The sequence below is a fragment of the Mesoplodon bidens genome, assembly GCF_964165515.1.
Source record: "Mesoplodon bidens genome assembly, chromosome: 5".
In the NCBI taxonomy this organism is placed as follows: domain Eukaryota; kingdom Metazoa; phylum Chordata; class Mammalia; order Artiodactyla; family Ziphiidae; genus Mesoplodon; species Mesoplodon bidens.
This window is the reverse complement of record NC_138161.1, coordinates 75,167,076-75,184,660: the sequence shown is the minus strand read 5'-3', so window position 1 is coordinate 75,184,660 and position 17,585 is coordinate 75,167,076. Positions and strand designations below refer to the sequence as shown.

Below are 17,585 nucleotides of genomic sequence, written 5' to 3'. Positions count from 1 at the left end.
AATCAAACTAGAAATCATTAACAGAAAGATGACAGGAAAGTTTACAAACACTTGGAAACTAAACAGCACATTTTTAAATAATCTGTATGTCAAAGGAAAACTCTCAAAGGAAATGTTAAGAATTATACACAAACACACAGAACTGAATGAAAATGAAAATACAACATATCAGAATATGTGCAGCATAACTAAAGCAGTGAAGAGAGTAAATTTATGAGTGAAATTTTCTAATATCCAAAGAAAAATCTACTTGGGCTTCTGTCAGGGGAAGGGGAAAAGCAAATATTTTAAATATGCCAGAGCTTTCTATTATGTTTAACAAGACCTGCCCTCAGGAGAAACTATTTTACCAGAACTTAACCTGCTGGGATATTATCAGAGCCTAACTAACCTGGCAAAGGGAAAAACCCAGCCCTCACCCAGCTCTAGAAATCCTGTCCCACCTAAGGTCATGGGGGTGGGGATGGAAGATATGGCAACTGAGAAATATCTGTGTTCACAGTCCACAGGCAAAGGCTCACTACAAGACTGAGACATAATCATAGGACTGTAGAACAGTTCTCCTCCCTCGACACTACCACCACATTACTAAAGGCCTATATACTGCAGTTCCTTTTACCAGTATTTCATATCCACCTATCAACAAAAACTTACGGTATATACTAAAAGGCAAAAAAACAGTTTGAAGAGACTAAACAAGCATCAAAACCAGAGTGAGATATGGCAGGGATGTTGGAATTATCAGACCAGAATTTTTTTTTAGTTATGATTAATATGGGGCTTCCCTGGTGGCACAGTGGTTGAGAGTCCGCCTGCCAATGCAGGGGACATGGGTTCGTGCCCCAGTCCGGGAAGATCCCACATGCCGCAGAGCGGCTAGGCCCGTGAGCCATGGCTGCTGAGCCTGCGCGTCCAGAGCCTGTGCTCTGCAACGGGAGAGGCCACAACAGTGAGAGGCCCACGTAATGCAAAAAAAAAAAAAAAAAAATTATGATTAACATGAAAAGGGATTTAATAGAAAAGGCAGACAACATGCAAGAACAGATGGATAATGTAAGCAGAGACATGGAACTTCAAAGAAAGAACCAAAAAATGCTAGAGATAAAAAAACACTGTAACAGAAATGAATAATGCCTTTGATTGGCTGATTAGTAGACTAGACATCACTGAGGAAAGAATCTCTACGCTGGAGGATATGACAATAGAACTGAAAAGCTGCTGAAACTGAAAAGCAAAGAAAAAATTTTAAAAAATAATAGAATATCCAAGAACTTTGGGACAACTATAAAAAGTATAACATATACATAATAGGAATACCAGAAGGAGAAGAAATAGAGAAAGGAAAAGAAGAAATATTTGAAACAATGATTGACAATTTCCTCCAAATTAATGTCAGACACCAAACAACAGATCCAGGAACTTCAGAGAACACAAAGCAGGATAAATGCCAACTAAGACTTAACATCTCCAAACTACAGAAAATCAAGGATAAACTCCAGAAAGAAATGAAAGGATAAAACCACTTTACCTATGGAGGAACAAAGATGAAACATATCCAACTTCTCCACAGAAACCATGAAAGCAAAAAATAGTGGAGTGAAATATTTAAAGTTTGAGAGAGAAAACAACCATCAACCTAGAATTCTGTACCCTGAGAAATTATCCTTCCAAGGTAAAGGAGAATTAAGACTTTCTCAGGCAAACAAAAATTGAAGAAATTTGCAGCCTGTAGATCTGCTTTGAAGGAAATTTTAAAAGAAGTTCTTCAGAAAGAAGGAAAACAATATAGGACAGAAATTCAGGTCAACATAAAGAAAAAGAGAATAAGAGAAGGAATAAGTGAAGGCAAAATAAAAACTTTTCCTTATTCTTAATTGGTCTACTAGGTAACAGTTTATTCAAACTAATAGGAGCAACAATGTATTTGGTTACCTATGAGAAATCTATATCTATATCTATATAGATATAGATATTTATGTGTGCTTACTTATAAGTAAAATGCATGGCAGCAGTGATACAAAGGATGGGAGGGAAGAATTAGGAATATTTTATTATAAGGCACTTGCACTACCCATGAAGCAGTGAAGTGCTATTTACAAGTAGACTTGGATTAGTTATAAAAATATATTGCAAACTCTAAGGCAACACCTTAAAGAAGTGAGAAAAAGAAGTATAACTGATATTCTAAGAAGGAGAAATGGAATTGTTGTATTAAATGCTGTCAAATCCACAAAAGGCAGAAAAAAAGTGTGGAAGACAAAAATAAGAACAAAGAAAAAGGGCAGCAAACAGAAAACAATAACCAAAAAATGGTAGATGTTGATCCAATTATATCAGTCATTACTTTGAATATCAATGGTCTAAAGACACCAATTAAAAAACAGAGACTGTCAGAGTAGATCAAAAAGCAAGACCCAACTATAATGCTATCTTCAAGAAACACACTTTAAATATAAAGACACATACAGACTAAAAATAAAGGGGTGGAGAAAGATATATCATGTTAACACTAATCAAAAGAAAATGAGAGTATATTAGTTTCAGACAGAGAAGACTTCAAAGCAAGGAAACTTATCAGAAATAAAGAGGTGGGCTTCCCTGGTGGCGCAGTGGTTGAGAATTTACCTGCCAATGCAGGGGACACAGGTTCAAGCCCTGGTCTGGGAAGATCCCACATGCTGCAGAGCAACTAGGCCCGTGAGCCACAACTACTGAGCCTGTGCATCTGGAGCTTGTGCTCCTCAACAAGAGAGGTGGCAACAGTGAAAGACCCGTGCACCGCGATGAAGAGTGGCCCCCGCTCACCTCAACTAGAAGTAGCCCTCGCACAGAAATGAAGACCCAACACAGCCAAAAATTAATTAATTAATTAATTAATTTTAAAAAAAGAATGCATTGCTTTAAAAAAAAATAAAGAGGGGTATTATATAATGATAAAGGGGTCAATGCTCTAAAAAGAGATAATAATCCTTAAGAAGTCAGCCTAACAATAGAGCATCAAAATATGTAAGGCAAAAGCTGATACAGCTGCAAGAAGAAACAGATTAATTCACTATTACAGTTGGAGACTTTAACACCCTTTTATCAAAAATGGACAGATCCAGGAGGCAGAAAATCAGTGAGAACATAGTTGAATTCAACAGCATCATCAATCAACTGATATAACTGACATCTATGGGTGACTTCACCCAACAACAGCAGTGTAATACATTCTTCTCAAGTTCACATGAAACATTTACCAAGATAGACCACATTCTGGACCATAAAACACATCCTAACATATTTAAAGGAATAAAAGTCACACAATGTATGCATTTAGACAGCAATGAAATTAAACTAGAAATTAAAGAGAAAGAGCTGGGAAATCCCCAAATACTTGGAGATTAAACAACACACTTCTGATTAACAGGGGTATCAAAGAAGAAATCACAGAGAAATTTTAAAATACTTTGAAATAAATGAAAGTGAAAATACAATGTATTGAAATTTGTGGGATGCAGCAAAGCAGTGCTTACAGGGAAATTTATGGCATTGACAACATTTATTTGAAAAGAGGAAAGATCTAAAATCAATAATTTAAGCTTCCACCTTAGGAAACTAGAAAAAGAAGAGCAAATTAAATACAAAGTAAGCAGAAGAAAAGAAATAATAATAATTAGAGCAGAAATCAATGAAACTGAAATAGGAAATCAATAGAGAAAAATCAATAAAACCAAAAGCTGGTTCTTTAAAAAGATCAATAAAATTGATAATCTTCAGGTAAGGCAAACAAAGAATAAGAGAGAAGATACAAATTGTTAGTATCAGAAATTAAGAGGAGTCATCACTAGAGATCCCTCAAAAAACTAAAAACAAAATTACCATATGATCCAGCAATTCCACTCCTGGGTATATATCCAAAGAAAACAAAAACATTAACTCAAAAGATATATACACCCCAGTGTTCATAGCAGCATTATTTACAATAGCCAAAATATGAAAGCAACGTAAGTGTCCATCAAGAGATGAATGATAAAGAAGATGTGGTGTATATATATACAATGGAATACTACTCAGCCATAAAAAAAGAATGAAATCATTCCATTTGTAACAACATGGATGGACTTGGAGGGCATTATGCTAAATGACATAAGTTAGACAGAAAGATGAACACTGTATGCTATCACTTATATGTGGAAAAATAAAACAAACGAATACAACAAAATGAAAACAGACTCATAGATACAGAGAAAAAACTAGTGGTTACCAGTGGGGAGAAAAAAGGAGGAAGGAGCAATACAAGAGTAGGGGACTCAGAGGTACAAATTATTATGTATAAAATAAACTACAAGGATATACTGTACAACACAGGGAATACAGCCAATATTTTATAATAACTATAAATGGAGTGTAAGCTTTAAAAATTTAGAACCACTATGTTGTACACCTGTAACATATAATATTATACATCAACTATACTTCAACAGAAAAAAAGTATAAAAAAATTTTTTAAGAAATACTATGAATAACTCTAGGCCCATAAATTTGATCACCAAGATAAAATGAATCAACTCCTTAAAAGAAATGCTAAAACTCACACAAGAATAAATAGACAATCGGAACATAACTGTATCTATAAAAGAAATATCATCAACAACTAATAAACTTCCAAAACAGAAAGCACCAGGTCCAGATGGATTCACTGATAAATTCTACCAAATTTTTTAATTTCCTTAAAAAATTCTACCATTTTTTAAGGAAAAAATTATACCAATTCTCTCTTCCAAAAGATTGAAGCGAAGAGAATATTTCCCAACTCATTCAATGAGGCCAGCATTACCCTAATACCAAACACCAGACAAAAATTCAAGAAAAGAAAATTATAGATCAATATCTCTCATGAACATAGATGTAAAACTTCTCAACAAAATATTAGTGAATCAAATTTTAAAATATATTAAAAAAATTATGCACCACAACCAAATGGGATTTATTCCAGGTATCAAGCCTGGTTCAACGTTCAAAAATCGATTAATGTAATCCATCACATCAACAGGCTAAAAAAGAAAAGTCACATGATCATATCAATAGATGAAGAAAAAAAGTTTGACAAAATCCAACATTCATTCATGTTAAAAACTGTCAGCAGGGACTTCCCTGGCAGTCCAGTGGTTAAGAATCCGCCTTCCAATGCAGGGGACGTGGGTTCGATCCCTGGTGGGGGAACTAAGATCCCAAATGCCATGGGGCAACTAAGCCCCCGTGCTCTAGAGGCTGCGCACCACAACTAGAGAGAAGCCCATGCACTGCAATGAAAGAACCCACATGCTGCAACTAAGACCCAATGCAGCCAAATAAATAAAATAAATAAATACTGAAGAAAAAAAAATCTGTCAGCAAACTAGGAATAGAGAGAAACTTCCTTAGTTTTATAAAGAACATTTAGGGAATTCCCTGGAGGTCCAGTGGTTAGGACTCTGTGCTGCCACTGTGGGGGGAATGGGTTCAATCCCTGGTCAGGGAACTAACATCCCACATGCCACACAGAGTGGCAAAAAAATAAATAAAAGACATTTGGAAAAAATCTACAGTTCATATCATATTTAACAGTGAAAAACTTGAAGGTTTCCTGCTATGATCAAGAATAAAACAAGGATGTCCCCTCTCACCACTGCTATTTAACATTGTATCTGGAGTCCTAACTAATGTAATAAGACAAGAAAAAAAATAAAGGTATACAGATTGGGAAAGAAGAAATAAAACTGTCTTTGTTCACTGATGACATGATCACCTATACAGAAAACAGAAAACCTGAAAGAATCAACAAAGAAACAAAGAATCAACAAAGAAACTTGGAACTAACAAGTGCTTATAGCTAGGTTGCAAGATAGAAGGTTAATTATGCAAAAGTCAGTAACTTTCCTATATACCATGAACGTATGGAATTCGAAATTAAAACTCATTACCATTTACATTAGTGCCTCCCAAAAATGTAGGTATAAATGTACAAACTCTAATGAAATATGTATAAGAACTATATGAGAAAAACTATAAAATTCATATGGACAAAAACAAAGAAGAACTAAATAAATGAAGAGATATTCCATGTTTGTGCATAGTTAAGATTCAATATTGTCAAGACATCAATTCTTCCCAACTTGATCTATAGATTTAATTCAATCCCAAACAAAAATCTCAATAAGTTATTTTATGGATATGGACAAACAAATTCTGAAGTTTATATGGAGAGGCAAAAGACCCAGAATAGACAACTTAATATTGAAGGAAAAGAACAAAGTTGAAGGACTGATACTGCCTGGCTTCAAGACTTACTATAAGGCTACAATATTCAAGATACTGTGATTTTGGTGGAAGACATATAGATTAATGGAACAGAACAGAGTCCAGAAATAAAACCAAATAAATATGGTCAACTGATCTTTGACAAAGGATCAAAGGCAATGCAATGGAGCAAAGACATGTGGAGATGGAAACAACTAGACAACATCTACATGCAAAGAAAAAAAAAAGCATCTAGACATAGGTCATACACACTTCACAAAAATTAACTCAGAGGAATCATAGACCTAATGTAAAATACAAAACTGTAAAACTCCTTTAAGATAACATAGGAGAAAACCTAGATGACCTTGGGGACAGCAGTGACTTTTTAGATACAATACCAAAGGCAAGATTCATGAAAGAAACAATAAGCAGGACTTCATTAAATTTTAAAATTTCTGCTCTACAAAAGAGAATGTCAAGAGAAATGGAAGACAAGCCACATACTAGGAGAAAATGTTTGCAAAAGACATCTGATAAAGGACTATTATTCAAAATATACAAAGAACTTCTAAAACTCAACAATAAGAAAACAAACTATCTGATTTAAAATGGACAAAAGACCTGAACGAACACCTCAGCAAGGAAGATATACAGATAACAAGCATATTAAAAGATGTTCAACCTTATATGTCATCAAGGAAATGTAAATTAAAACAACAATGAGATACTACTACACACCTATTAGAATGGCCAAAATCCAAAACACCAACAACACCAAAGCGTGGTGAGAATTTGGTAACAGGAACTCTCTATCATTGCTGCAGGGAGCACAAAATGCGAGAGCCACTTTGGAAGACAATTTGGTAGATTCTCACAAATTATACATACTTCTACTATATGATTCAGCAATCACACTCTTTGGTATTTACCCAAAGGAGCTGAAAATATGTGTTCACACAAAAATTTGCACATGGATATTTACAGCAGCTTTATTCATAACTGCCAAAACTGGGAAGCAACCCAGGTGTCCTTCAGTTGGTGAGTAGATAAACTGAGGTTCATCCACAGAATGGGATATTATTCAGTGCTAAAAACAAACGAGCTATCAAGCCATGAAAAGACGTGGAGTAAATTTAAATGCATATTACTAACTGAAAGAAGCTAATCTGAAAAAGCTACACACTATATGATTCCAACCATATGACATTCTGGAAAAGGCAAAACTATGGAGACAACAAATAGAACATTGATTGTCCATCCTTAGAGGGGAGGGAGGGACAAACAGGCAGAACAGAACACAGAGGATTTCTAGGGCAGCGTATCTATACTGTATAATACTACAATGGTAGATACATGGCATTACACATTTGTCAAAACCCATAGAATGTACAGCACCAAGAGTGAACCCAAATGTAAGCTATGGATTTGGGGTGATAATGATGTGCCAAGGTAGGTTCATTGACTATAACAAATGTTTCACTGTGATGTGGGATGTATACAGTGGGGGGAGTTGTAGGTATGTAGGGGCAGCAGGTATATGGGAACTCTCTGTACATTCCACTAGATTTTGCTGTGAACCTAAACTGCTCTAAAAATTAAAGTTTATTGATTTTTTAAGTCAGTTACCAAAGGGAAGAGGGGAGGGGGAGGGGCAAATTACAGTTATGGGATTAAGAGATACAAACTACTATGTATAAAATAGATAAGCAACAAAGAATACAGCACAGGGAATTATAGCCATTATCTTGTAATAACTTTGAATGGAGTATAACGCGTAAAAATACTGAATCACTATGCTGTACATCTGAAATTAATATAATATTATAAATCAACTATACTTCAATTAAAAAGCCAGTATAAAACATTTTTAAAGTGTAAGGTTACAAAATATAATTTTAAAAATCAAGTGTTAGAAACGGGCATCATTAGAAAATCTACAAACAGCAAATGCTAGAAAGGGTGTGGAAAAAAGGGAACCCTCTTGCACCGTTGGTGGGAATGTAAACTGATACAGCCACTGTGGAGAACAGTATGGAGGTTCCTTAAAAAACAAAAAATAGAACTACCATATGACCCAGCAATCCCACTCCTGAGCAAATACCCAGAGAAAAACATAATTCAAAAAGACACAGGCACCCCAATGTTCACTGCAGCACTATTTACAATAGCCAGGTCATGGAAGCAACCTAAATGCCCATCACCAGACGAATGGATAAAGAAGATGTGGTACATATATACAATGGAATATTACTCAGCCATAAAAAGGAACAAAATTGGGTCACTTGTAGAGACGTGGATGAACCTAGAGACTGTCATACAGAGTGAAGTTAAGTCAGAAAGAGGAAAACAAATATCGTATATTAATGCATATATGTGGAATCTAGAAAAATGGTAGAGATGAACCAGTTTGCAAGGTAGACATAGAGACACAGATGTAGAGAACAAATGTATGGACACCAAGGGGGGAAAGCAGGGGGCGAGTGAGGGTGGGATGAATTGGGAGATTGGGATTGACATATATACACTAATGTGTATAAAATAGATAACTAATAAGAACCTGCTGTATAAAAATAAATAACTTTAAAAATTTTAAAAAATCAAGCGTTAGAAAAGTTAAAGTAGGTCAAGAAAAATATTCTATACTAAAACATATGTAATCCAAAAAGGGAGGTCTTAAAAATTCCATCAACCTAACCTTGAAATAGATAGAAATGGACAAACTCACATTCATTGTGGAAGATTTTAATATTCCCTATGATTTGCCAAGTGAAATAGGCAAGAATAAGCAAAGACATACAGATTGTGAATAGCACAGTTAACTGGTGCACTTTAATGGATCTATTAAAAAGTTATATCCCTAATACAAAGAACATGCCTCATTTTCTTTTTTTTCTTTTGTTTTTTACCTTATCAAAATAGGTAAGAAGTGGATTTATTTAGAGACATAGACACTCCATAGACAGTGTGGACCATCTCAGAAGGCGAGAGGCCCCGAAACACGGGGTGGTTAGTTTTTAGGGACTGGGTAATTTCATAGGCTAATGAGTGTAAGGATTATTCCAACTATTTTGGGGAAGGGGAGGGAATTTCCAGGAATTGGGCCACTGCCCACTTTTTGGCCTTTTATGGTTAGCCTTAGAACTGTCATGGCATTGGTGGGTATGTTATTTAGCATGCTAAGGTATTACAAAGAGCATATAATGAGGCTCAAGGTTCACTGGAAGTCGAGTCTTCTGCCATCTTGGACCTAGTTGAGAACATGCCTCATTTTCAAGTAGTTATGGAGTAGTTCCAAAAACTCACTGTTTTTTAAACTCTCAGTAAGTTCTCCTAAATAAGTCACATTCTCTGTCCATGGTGGAATAAAAAATAGACATAAATAAAAAGATAGCAAAATAAAAAAGGTATCCACTTAGAAAACTTAAAAAATGTTCTTCCAAGAGTCTTAGATTAAAAAGGAAATAAAAACTGAATTCCCATCTTATTTAAAAGTAAATAAAAATAAAACACTATTAGCAAAACTTTGTTGTGAAAACTTATTACCACAAGGACACTTAACTTTAAATGTAACTACTAGGAAAAGAAACTGAAAAATTAGCCAAGGCTTTGGTGAGGTAACTAGTAAGAAAACTAGAAATTTTTTAAAGGATAATAAATAAATAAAAATAGGAGTGTAAATTAATGAAATAGTAAAGACACAGATTTGATCAATTAAGCTAAAATCTGGTTCTTTGAAAAGGTCAATAAAATAGACAGATCTGTTTCTTTTCTTAGGGAAAAAAAGGTTCCTCTCCCCTCTCTTTATCCTGTCTCTCTCTTAATCAAACACAAATAATCATCCCAAGAAAAGATAAAGGGGGTCGTAACAGATACAGAGGAAATTTTTTAAATAAAAGGATACCACATATTACTAACTAACAAGAAACTTGAAATGTAAGTGAAATACTTATTTTTCTAGGAAAATATCAATTTCTAAAATTGACTCAGGAAGAGGTAAAATCCACAAATTAGCCAATAAGTACAGAGGACACAATGAGTCATCAAAATTCTACTTCCCAAAAAAGATACAGGCACACTCTTTATGAAGGATATCTGCCAAAGCTGCAAGGAACAGGCAGCTCATGTGTTATTCAACATGTCTGGTATACACAAAAGGTGAAAGGCTTCTTAAAGTTTTTCAAGGGGCTAGTTTAAGCCAGTATTTATACTATAAAACAAGACCTCACCTGTGAATACGGATGCAAAACTCTATGTAAAACATTAGCAAATTAATCCAGCACCATATTAAATATAAATAATTTTCATAAAATTTCTCACACATAACTAGTAATATGGATAATTATTTTAGTGGTACAAAGACATTTTATTTTAATAATTATATCTTTATTTTTAACCTTCTATTTAAGGCAAGTGATAATGTTTTCCCACTTACTTTTCTTACAGAAAATTTCCTTTAAACATATATATTAAATGGAGCATTTATGGAAAAATAGTACAGAGTGCTCATAGCTGTAAGCAAATGCATAAAATTTAGGGAACTCTGAAATACACACCATAATCCAAATGGCTTTATACCAAAAATGTAAGTATAGCTTAATATTAAAAAATATATTAGGAGAAAGTGATGTCAACAACATGGTAGAGTGAATATATAGGTAAGTGAAGATAAGATGTTACCTAAAAAAGGACTATTTTATTTATGAGACATTTTATACAAACTTCATGGTAACCATAAAACATAAATCTAGAGCAGAGACATGAAATATAAAAAAAGAGGTAACTGAGAAAAACAACATAGAAAACCACTAAACCAAAATGGCAGGCAGAATCACAAGGAAAAAGAAAACATGGAGAAATAGAGCAACCATAAAACAAGATAAAATGGCAGTACTAAGTCTTCATCTATCAATAATCACCCTAAATGTAAATGGATTGAATTCACTAATCAAAAGACACAGAGTGGCTGGACTGATTAAAAAGCAAGACCTGGGCTTCCCTGGTGGCGCAGTGGTTGAGAATCCGCCTGCCAATGCAGGGGACATGGGTTCATGCCCCAGTACGGGAAGATCCCACATGCCGCACAGTGGCTCAGCCTGTGAGCCATGGTCGCTGAGCCTGCGCGTACGGAGCCTGTGCTCCGCAATGGGAGAGGCCACAACAGTGAGAGGCCCGCATACTGCAAAAAAAAAAGCAAGACCCAACTGTATGCTGCCTCCAAGAAACTCACCTCAGCTCTAAAGACAAACATGGGCTCAGAGTGAAAGAATAGAAGATGATACTCCAAGCAAATGGCAGCCAAAAGAAAGTGGGTATAGACATACTCACATCAGACAAAACAGACTTCAAGCCAAAAAAGTTAACATGAGACAATAATGGGCAGTATATAATGATAAAGGGATAATTCATCAAGAAGACATAACAGTTATTAATATATATGCACCTGATCTAGGAGCACCAAAATATATAAAACACTTATTAGCAGACCTAGAGGGAGAAACTGATAGCAACCCAGTAATAGTAGGGAACTTTAACACTCCACTTACATCAATAAATAGATCATCTAGACAGAAAGTCAACAAAGAAACTCTGGCCTTATGTGAAACATTAGACCAGATGGATGTGATAGATTTGTACAGAAAATTCCATTCCAATGCAGTAGAATACACATTTTCTTTCAAGTGTGCATGAAACTTTCCGAAGAATAGACTATATTTTGGGACATAAAACAAGTCTCAATAAATTTAAAGACTGAAATCATATGAATCATCCTTCCCAATCACTATGGTATGAAAACAGAAATCAACTGCAAGAAGAAAGCTGGAAAAGTCACAAATATGTGAGGCTGAACAACATGGTACTTAACAACTATTGGTTCAATGAAGAAATGAAAGAAGAAATTAAAAATTACCTGAAGACAAATGAAAATAAGAATACAAAATACCAAAATCTATGGAATACAACGAAAGCAGTTCTAAGAGAGAAGTTTATAGCAATACAGGCTTACCTCAAGAAACAAGAAAAGTCTCAATGAAACAAGAACAATATTAAACAATCTAACCATACGTGTAAAGGAACTAGAAAAAGGAGAACAAATAAAGTCCGAAGTCAGTAGAAGGAAGAAAATAATAAAGATCAGAGAGGAAATAAATGAAATAGAGACTAAAAACACAATAGAAAAGATCAGTGAAACTAAGATCTGGTTCTTTGCAAAGATAAACAAAATTGACAAACCTTTAGCTAGACTAACTAAGAAAAAAGAGAGCGAGGAGGCTCTGTTAATAAAATCAATAAAATCAGAAACAAAAGAGAAGAAATAACAATGGATACCACAAAAATACAAAGGATTATAATAAAATATAATGAACAACTATATGCCAAAATTTGGACAACCTAGAAATGGACAAATTCTTAGAATCATACAACTTTCCAAGACTGAGTCATGAAGAAATAGAAAATCTGAATAGACCAATCACTAGTACAGAGATGGAAACAGTAATTCAAAAGTTCCCATGAAACAAAAGTCCACCAGAAGATCAGAGGGCCTCACAGGTAAATTCTACTAAATATTCAAAGAAGATTTAATATCTATCCCTCTCAAACTACTCCAAAAAACTTGAAGAGGAAGGAAGACTTCCTAACTCATTTTTATGAGGCCAACATCACTGTGATACAAAAAACAGACAATGACCACACACACACACACACACACACACAAATTACAGGCAATATCTCTGATGAACATAGATGCAAAAATTCTCAACAAAATATTAGATTAATAAAACAATAGATTAAAAGTGTAATAACCTTGATCAAGTGGGATTTATTCCAGGGATGCAGGGATGCTTCAACTTCCACAAATCAATCAATGTGATACATCACTATAGCAAAGTGAAGGATAAAAACCATGATCTCATCTCATAGATGCAGAAAAAGCATTTGACAAGATTCAACACCCATTTATGAGAGAAACTCTCAATAAAGTTAGTATAGAAGGAATGTACCTCAACATAATAAAGGCCATATATGACAAACCCACAGCTAACGTCATACCCAATGGTGAAAAACTGAAAGCTATCCCCCTAAAATCACGAACAAGACAAGGATATGCACTCTCACCACTCTTATTCAACATAATACTGGAAGTTTTAACCAGAGCAATCGTGCAAGAAAAATAAGTAAAAATCATCCAAATTGAAAAGGAAGAAGTAAAATTGTCACTGTTTGCAGAAGATATGATTTTAGATATAGAAAACCCTAAAGACTCCACAAAAAAACTATTAGAAATAATAAATGAGTAAAGTTCCAGGGTACAAAATCAACATACAAAAATTGGTTGGGTTTCTATACACTAATAATGAGTTAGCAGAAAGAGAAATTAAGAAAATTCTATTTACAACTGCATCAAAAAGAATAAAGCACCCAGAAATAAATTTAACCAAGGAGGTGAAAGACCTGAAAACTCTAAGATATTGTTGAAAGAAACTGAAGAAGACACAAATAAATGGAAAGATATTCCATGCTCATGGACTGAAAGAATTAACATTGTTAAAACGTCCATATTACCTAAAGCAATCTACCAATTCAACGCAATCCCCATCAAAGTCCCAAAGACATTGTTCACAGAAGTAAAACAAAAAATTCTAAAATGTATATGGAGGCACAAAAGACCCTAAATAGCCAAAGCAATCCTGAGGAAAAAAGAATAAAGCTGGAGGTATCACACTCCCTGATTTCAAACAATATTTCAAAGCCATAGTAATCAAAATAGCATGGTATTGACAGAAAAAGATACATAGACCAATGGAACAGAATTGAGAGCCCAAAAATAAATGCATGCATATAGGGACGATTAATTTACAACAAAGAAGATAGAAAAGCATTTGTTAAAATTCAATTCCTGATTAAAATATTAAGCTTAAGGATCTAGAAAAAAAGGGAAATTCCTTTGATAAAAGTCATCTTTAAGAAACCTATAGCCAACACCCAATTTAACATAGAAACACACTAGATGGGTTCACATTAAATCAGAAATAAGACAAAGATGCACTCTACAAGTTTACTGTTCAATGCTGTTCTAAGGGTCTAATCCAAGTTAACGAGACAAAAAGGACAGGGAGTGGGGAACTATTAGAAATTTAAAGGTAAGACAGTTACTATTTGCATATAATGTGATTGTCTTATATATGTGTACTTGTGTATATATAAAATGAATATATGTAATATATTCAAGAAAATCAACTGAAAAACAAATACAAGTAATAAAAGAATTCAGTAAGTGAGCTAGTTACAAAGTCAATATATGAAAATCAATAGCATTCAGAAAAATTTAAAACTCTAATGAACAAAAAGATCCCATCCTCAATAGCAGAAGTTACATGTCCAGGAATTAAACTAATATGGAATGTGCAAGAAAATTCTAAAATTTTATTGAGGCATTTAAACAAAGCCTGAATAAATGGGGGGAAAATACCATGTTCCAGGATAAAAAGACTGAAGATTATAAAGATGTCAATTCTTAATATGTCAAATTGCTCTAGAAAGCAAATGCAACTCCAATCTAAATCATAATATAGAATGTTTTATGGAATCTGATAAGCTGACTCTAATTCATCTAGAAAATATGTTAGAAAAGCCAGGATAACATGAAAAGCAAAACAAACAGTTGCCCTACAAAATATCAAAACATATAAAGCAAAAGTAGTTAAAAGTGTGTTGCTGACCCACTCCTATACACTGGATATTTGTGTCCCCCCAAAACTCTTAAGTTGAAATCTATTGCCCAATGTGATGATATTTGGAGGTGGGGCCTTTGGGAGGTGATTAGGTCCTAAGGATGAAGCTCTTATGAATGGGATTAGAATCCTTATAAAAGATACTCCAGAGAGCTCCTTTGCCTTCTCTGCCATATGAGGACACAGCAAGAAGACAGCTGTCTATGAACCAGGAAGGGGCTCTCACCAGTTAACAAATATGCTAGAACTTTGATCCTAGGCTTCCCAGCCTCCAGAACTGTGAGAAATAAATAATATTATTACAAGTCACCCAGTCTACTACTTTGTTATAGCAGCCTAAATGGACTAAGACACCCAGGGATAGATAATAGATCAATAGCATAAAACAGAGTCCAGAATAAGACTATAAGAGGTAGCATTTCAAATCAAGTGAGAAAGGATGAAGAATTTAAAGAATGATATTGGGACAATAAATAAATAAATAAATAAATATTTATAAAACAACAAAAAAAAACCATGAAATTATAAGATTAAAAGCCTTACCAAAACAACAACACTATAAAAGTTTTCAACTTATGTTGTTTTTCAACTTACTTGAATCTAGGTTAGCAAAAGCCAGAGTAAGTTTCTGTTGTTTGTAACCAAAAGGACTTGACACAGAACCCTTACCAGAATTTGGCATATTTTTAAAAAACTGATACAGAAAAAAATACAATAAACAATAAGATAAGCAACCATGAGAAAATATTAGCAATATGTAAGCAAAGTATGAGTCCATATTATATTAAAAACTCCTATATATAAACAAAAAATACAAATAATACTGTAGAAAATTGGACAATATATATGAACAAGTAATTCATTGATGAAATATAAATATCTAATAAACATATGAAAAAAAGTTCAACCTCACTAGCAATGAAGAAACAAATTAAATAACAATGAAGTAACATTTTTTCTGCTGAAGAAAAAAGTGAAAATTTGAGAAAAATTAAGAAGACTCCAGTATTAACAAGATGTAAGGAAATGACCACTTTATAAACTATTGGCCAAATATAAATTAACCCTATCTTCTCAAAGGACAATTTGGTATAATGTCCATCAAAATTTTAAATTGGTATTTACTTTCTTTTCACCAATTCCACTTCTAGGAATTTATCCTATGGAAAACATATGTACACAAGAATATAAATAAAACTACTATGTGTAATCATAAATACTGGAATAATCTAAATGTTGAAAAGAGAAATGGTTAAGTAAATTATAGCATATTCTTAGTAAGGAAGACTTTGCAGCAGTTAAGAACAAGATAGATCTATATGCATTAACATGGAACAATTTCCAGTATATAAAATTAAGTGGCAAAAGTCACAGACCAATATATTTATTATATTACTTACATTAAAAATGAGTCTATTAAAAAATAGTTTTAAAACTACATGGTATATATAAACATTACATACATTTAAAGGATATATCTATAATAAAGTTTAAGGCAAAATGAGGATCTAGAAAGATATATACCAAACCATTAAAAGTGTTTTTTTATTTTTTTATCTCCAGTACGAAGAAAGCAATCAGAAGGATATAAAAGGACTTTCTTGCCTTTTCTTCTATATATCAATACTGCTTTTATTTCGTATGTTTATGTATTATTTATATAATATATTATTCAAGAAAGTGGGAGTAACACCAAACAAAAGAATCTCACAGGCAAAAACCCTCCAAATTTAAAATTTTAAACTAAATATTTTAAATTTTTAATTTTTCCACTCAAACATTATTTAATACTTTACTATTCAGACTTGAAATTCAAGAAAATATAACAAAATTTTCTTAGCAAAGGACTAAGAATTGGCATTTAATGTAATTATTCAAATTTGTAATAAAATTTAATAGGAGTACTTAATCCTAAGAGATTTAAGAAAGTTTCTACTTTATAAGGACACGACTTCATTATATTCATTAGTTCATAGTTTACTAACATCAACTGTCAATATTTTAAATGGAGACATATTTATTCAAAGGAAAAGCCATGAAACAACAGCAAAAACCCTTTTGTAGAAGTGTTTGTATAAGCTCAGTGAGGTGTCTTTAGGCAGACTAACTTGCTGATTAGACTCAACAGCATTAGGAAACCAATCTTTAATTTTATTCCAGTTTCAGTGATTTAGAATCATGTGCCAATTTTAATGTTTTGGCCTCCTTTTCATAATATGAAAGCCTTATTTTATAAATCTAAATATTCAAGCACATTTAAAAACAAATGTTAGATATCAAAACTACCAAAATTCACCTGATTTTTGATAGACAAACCTTCCTAATGATAAAATTAAGATATACATCTGGGGAAAAGTTAAATCAACCCATCACAACTTATAGTTACTGAATCAATTGGTTTCTAATTATTGATAGAAATATACACCTCAAAGGAATGCTCAAATATATTTAAGAAGTATATTTAGTAATCAGTAATAATTAATAAACAAACTCAAGTGTATTAAGGTGTAAATTATACTTGATGCAGAGAAATTCTAGAAAAACAAAGTCAAGTCTATATTCTGTACTTTTCTTCCAAACTAAATAAAT

General features: G+C 33.3%; 1 protein-coding gene across 1 annotated transcript in view; it reads right to left on the bottom strand.

Moving 5' to 3' along the window:
• The window catches only part of LEKR1 (leucine, glutamate and lysine rich 1), a 269,112-nt gene that overhangs the window by 221,762 nt on the left and 29,765 nt on the right, over positions 1-17,585 (bottom strand). The gene's annotated exons all lie outside the window — the stretch shown is intronic.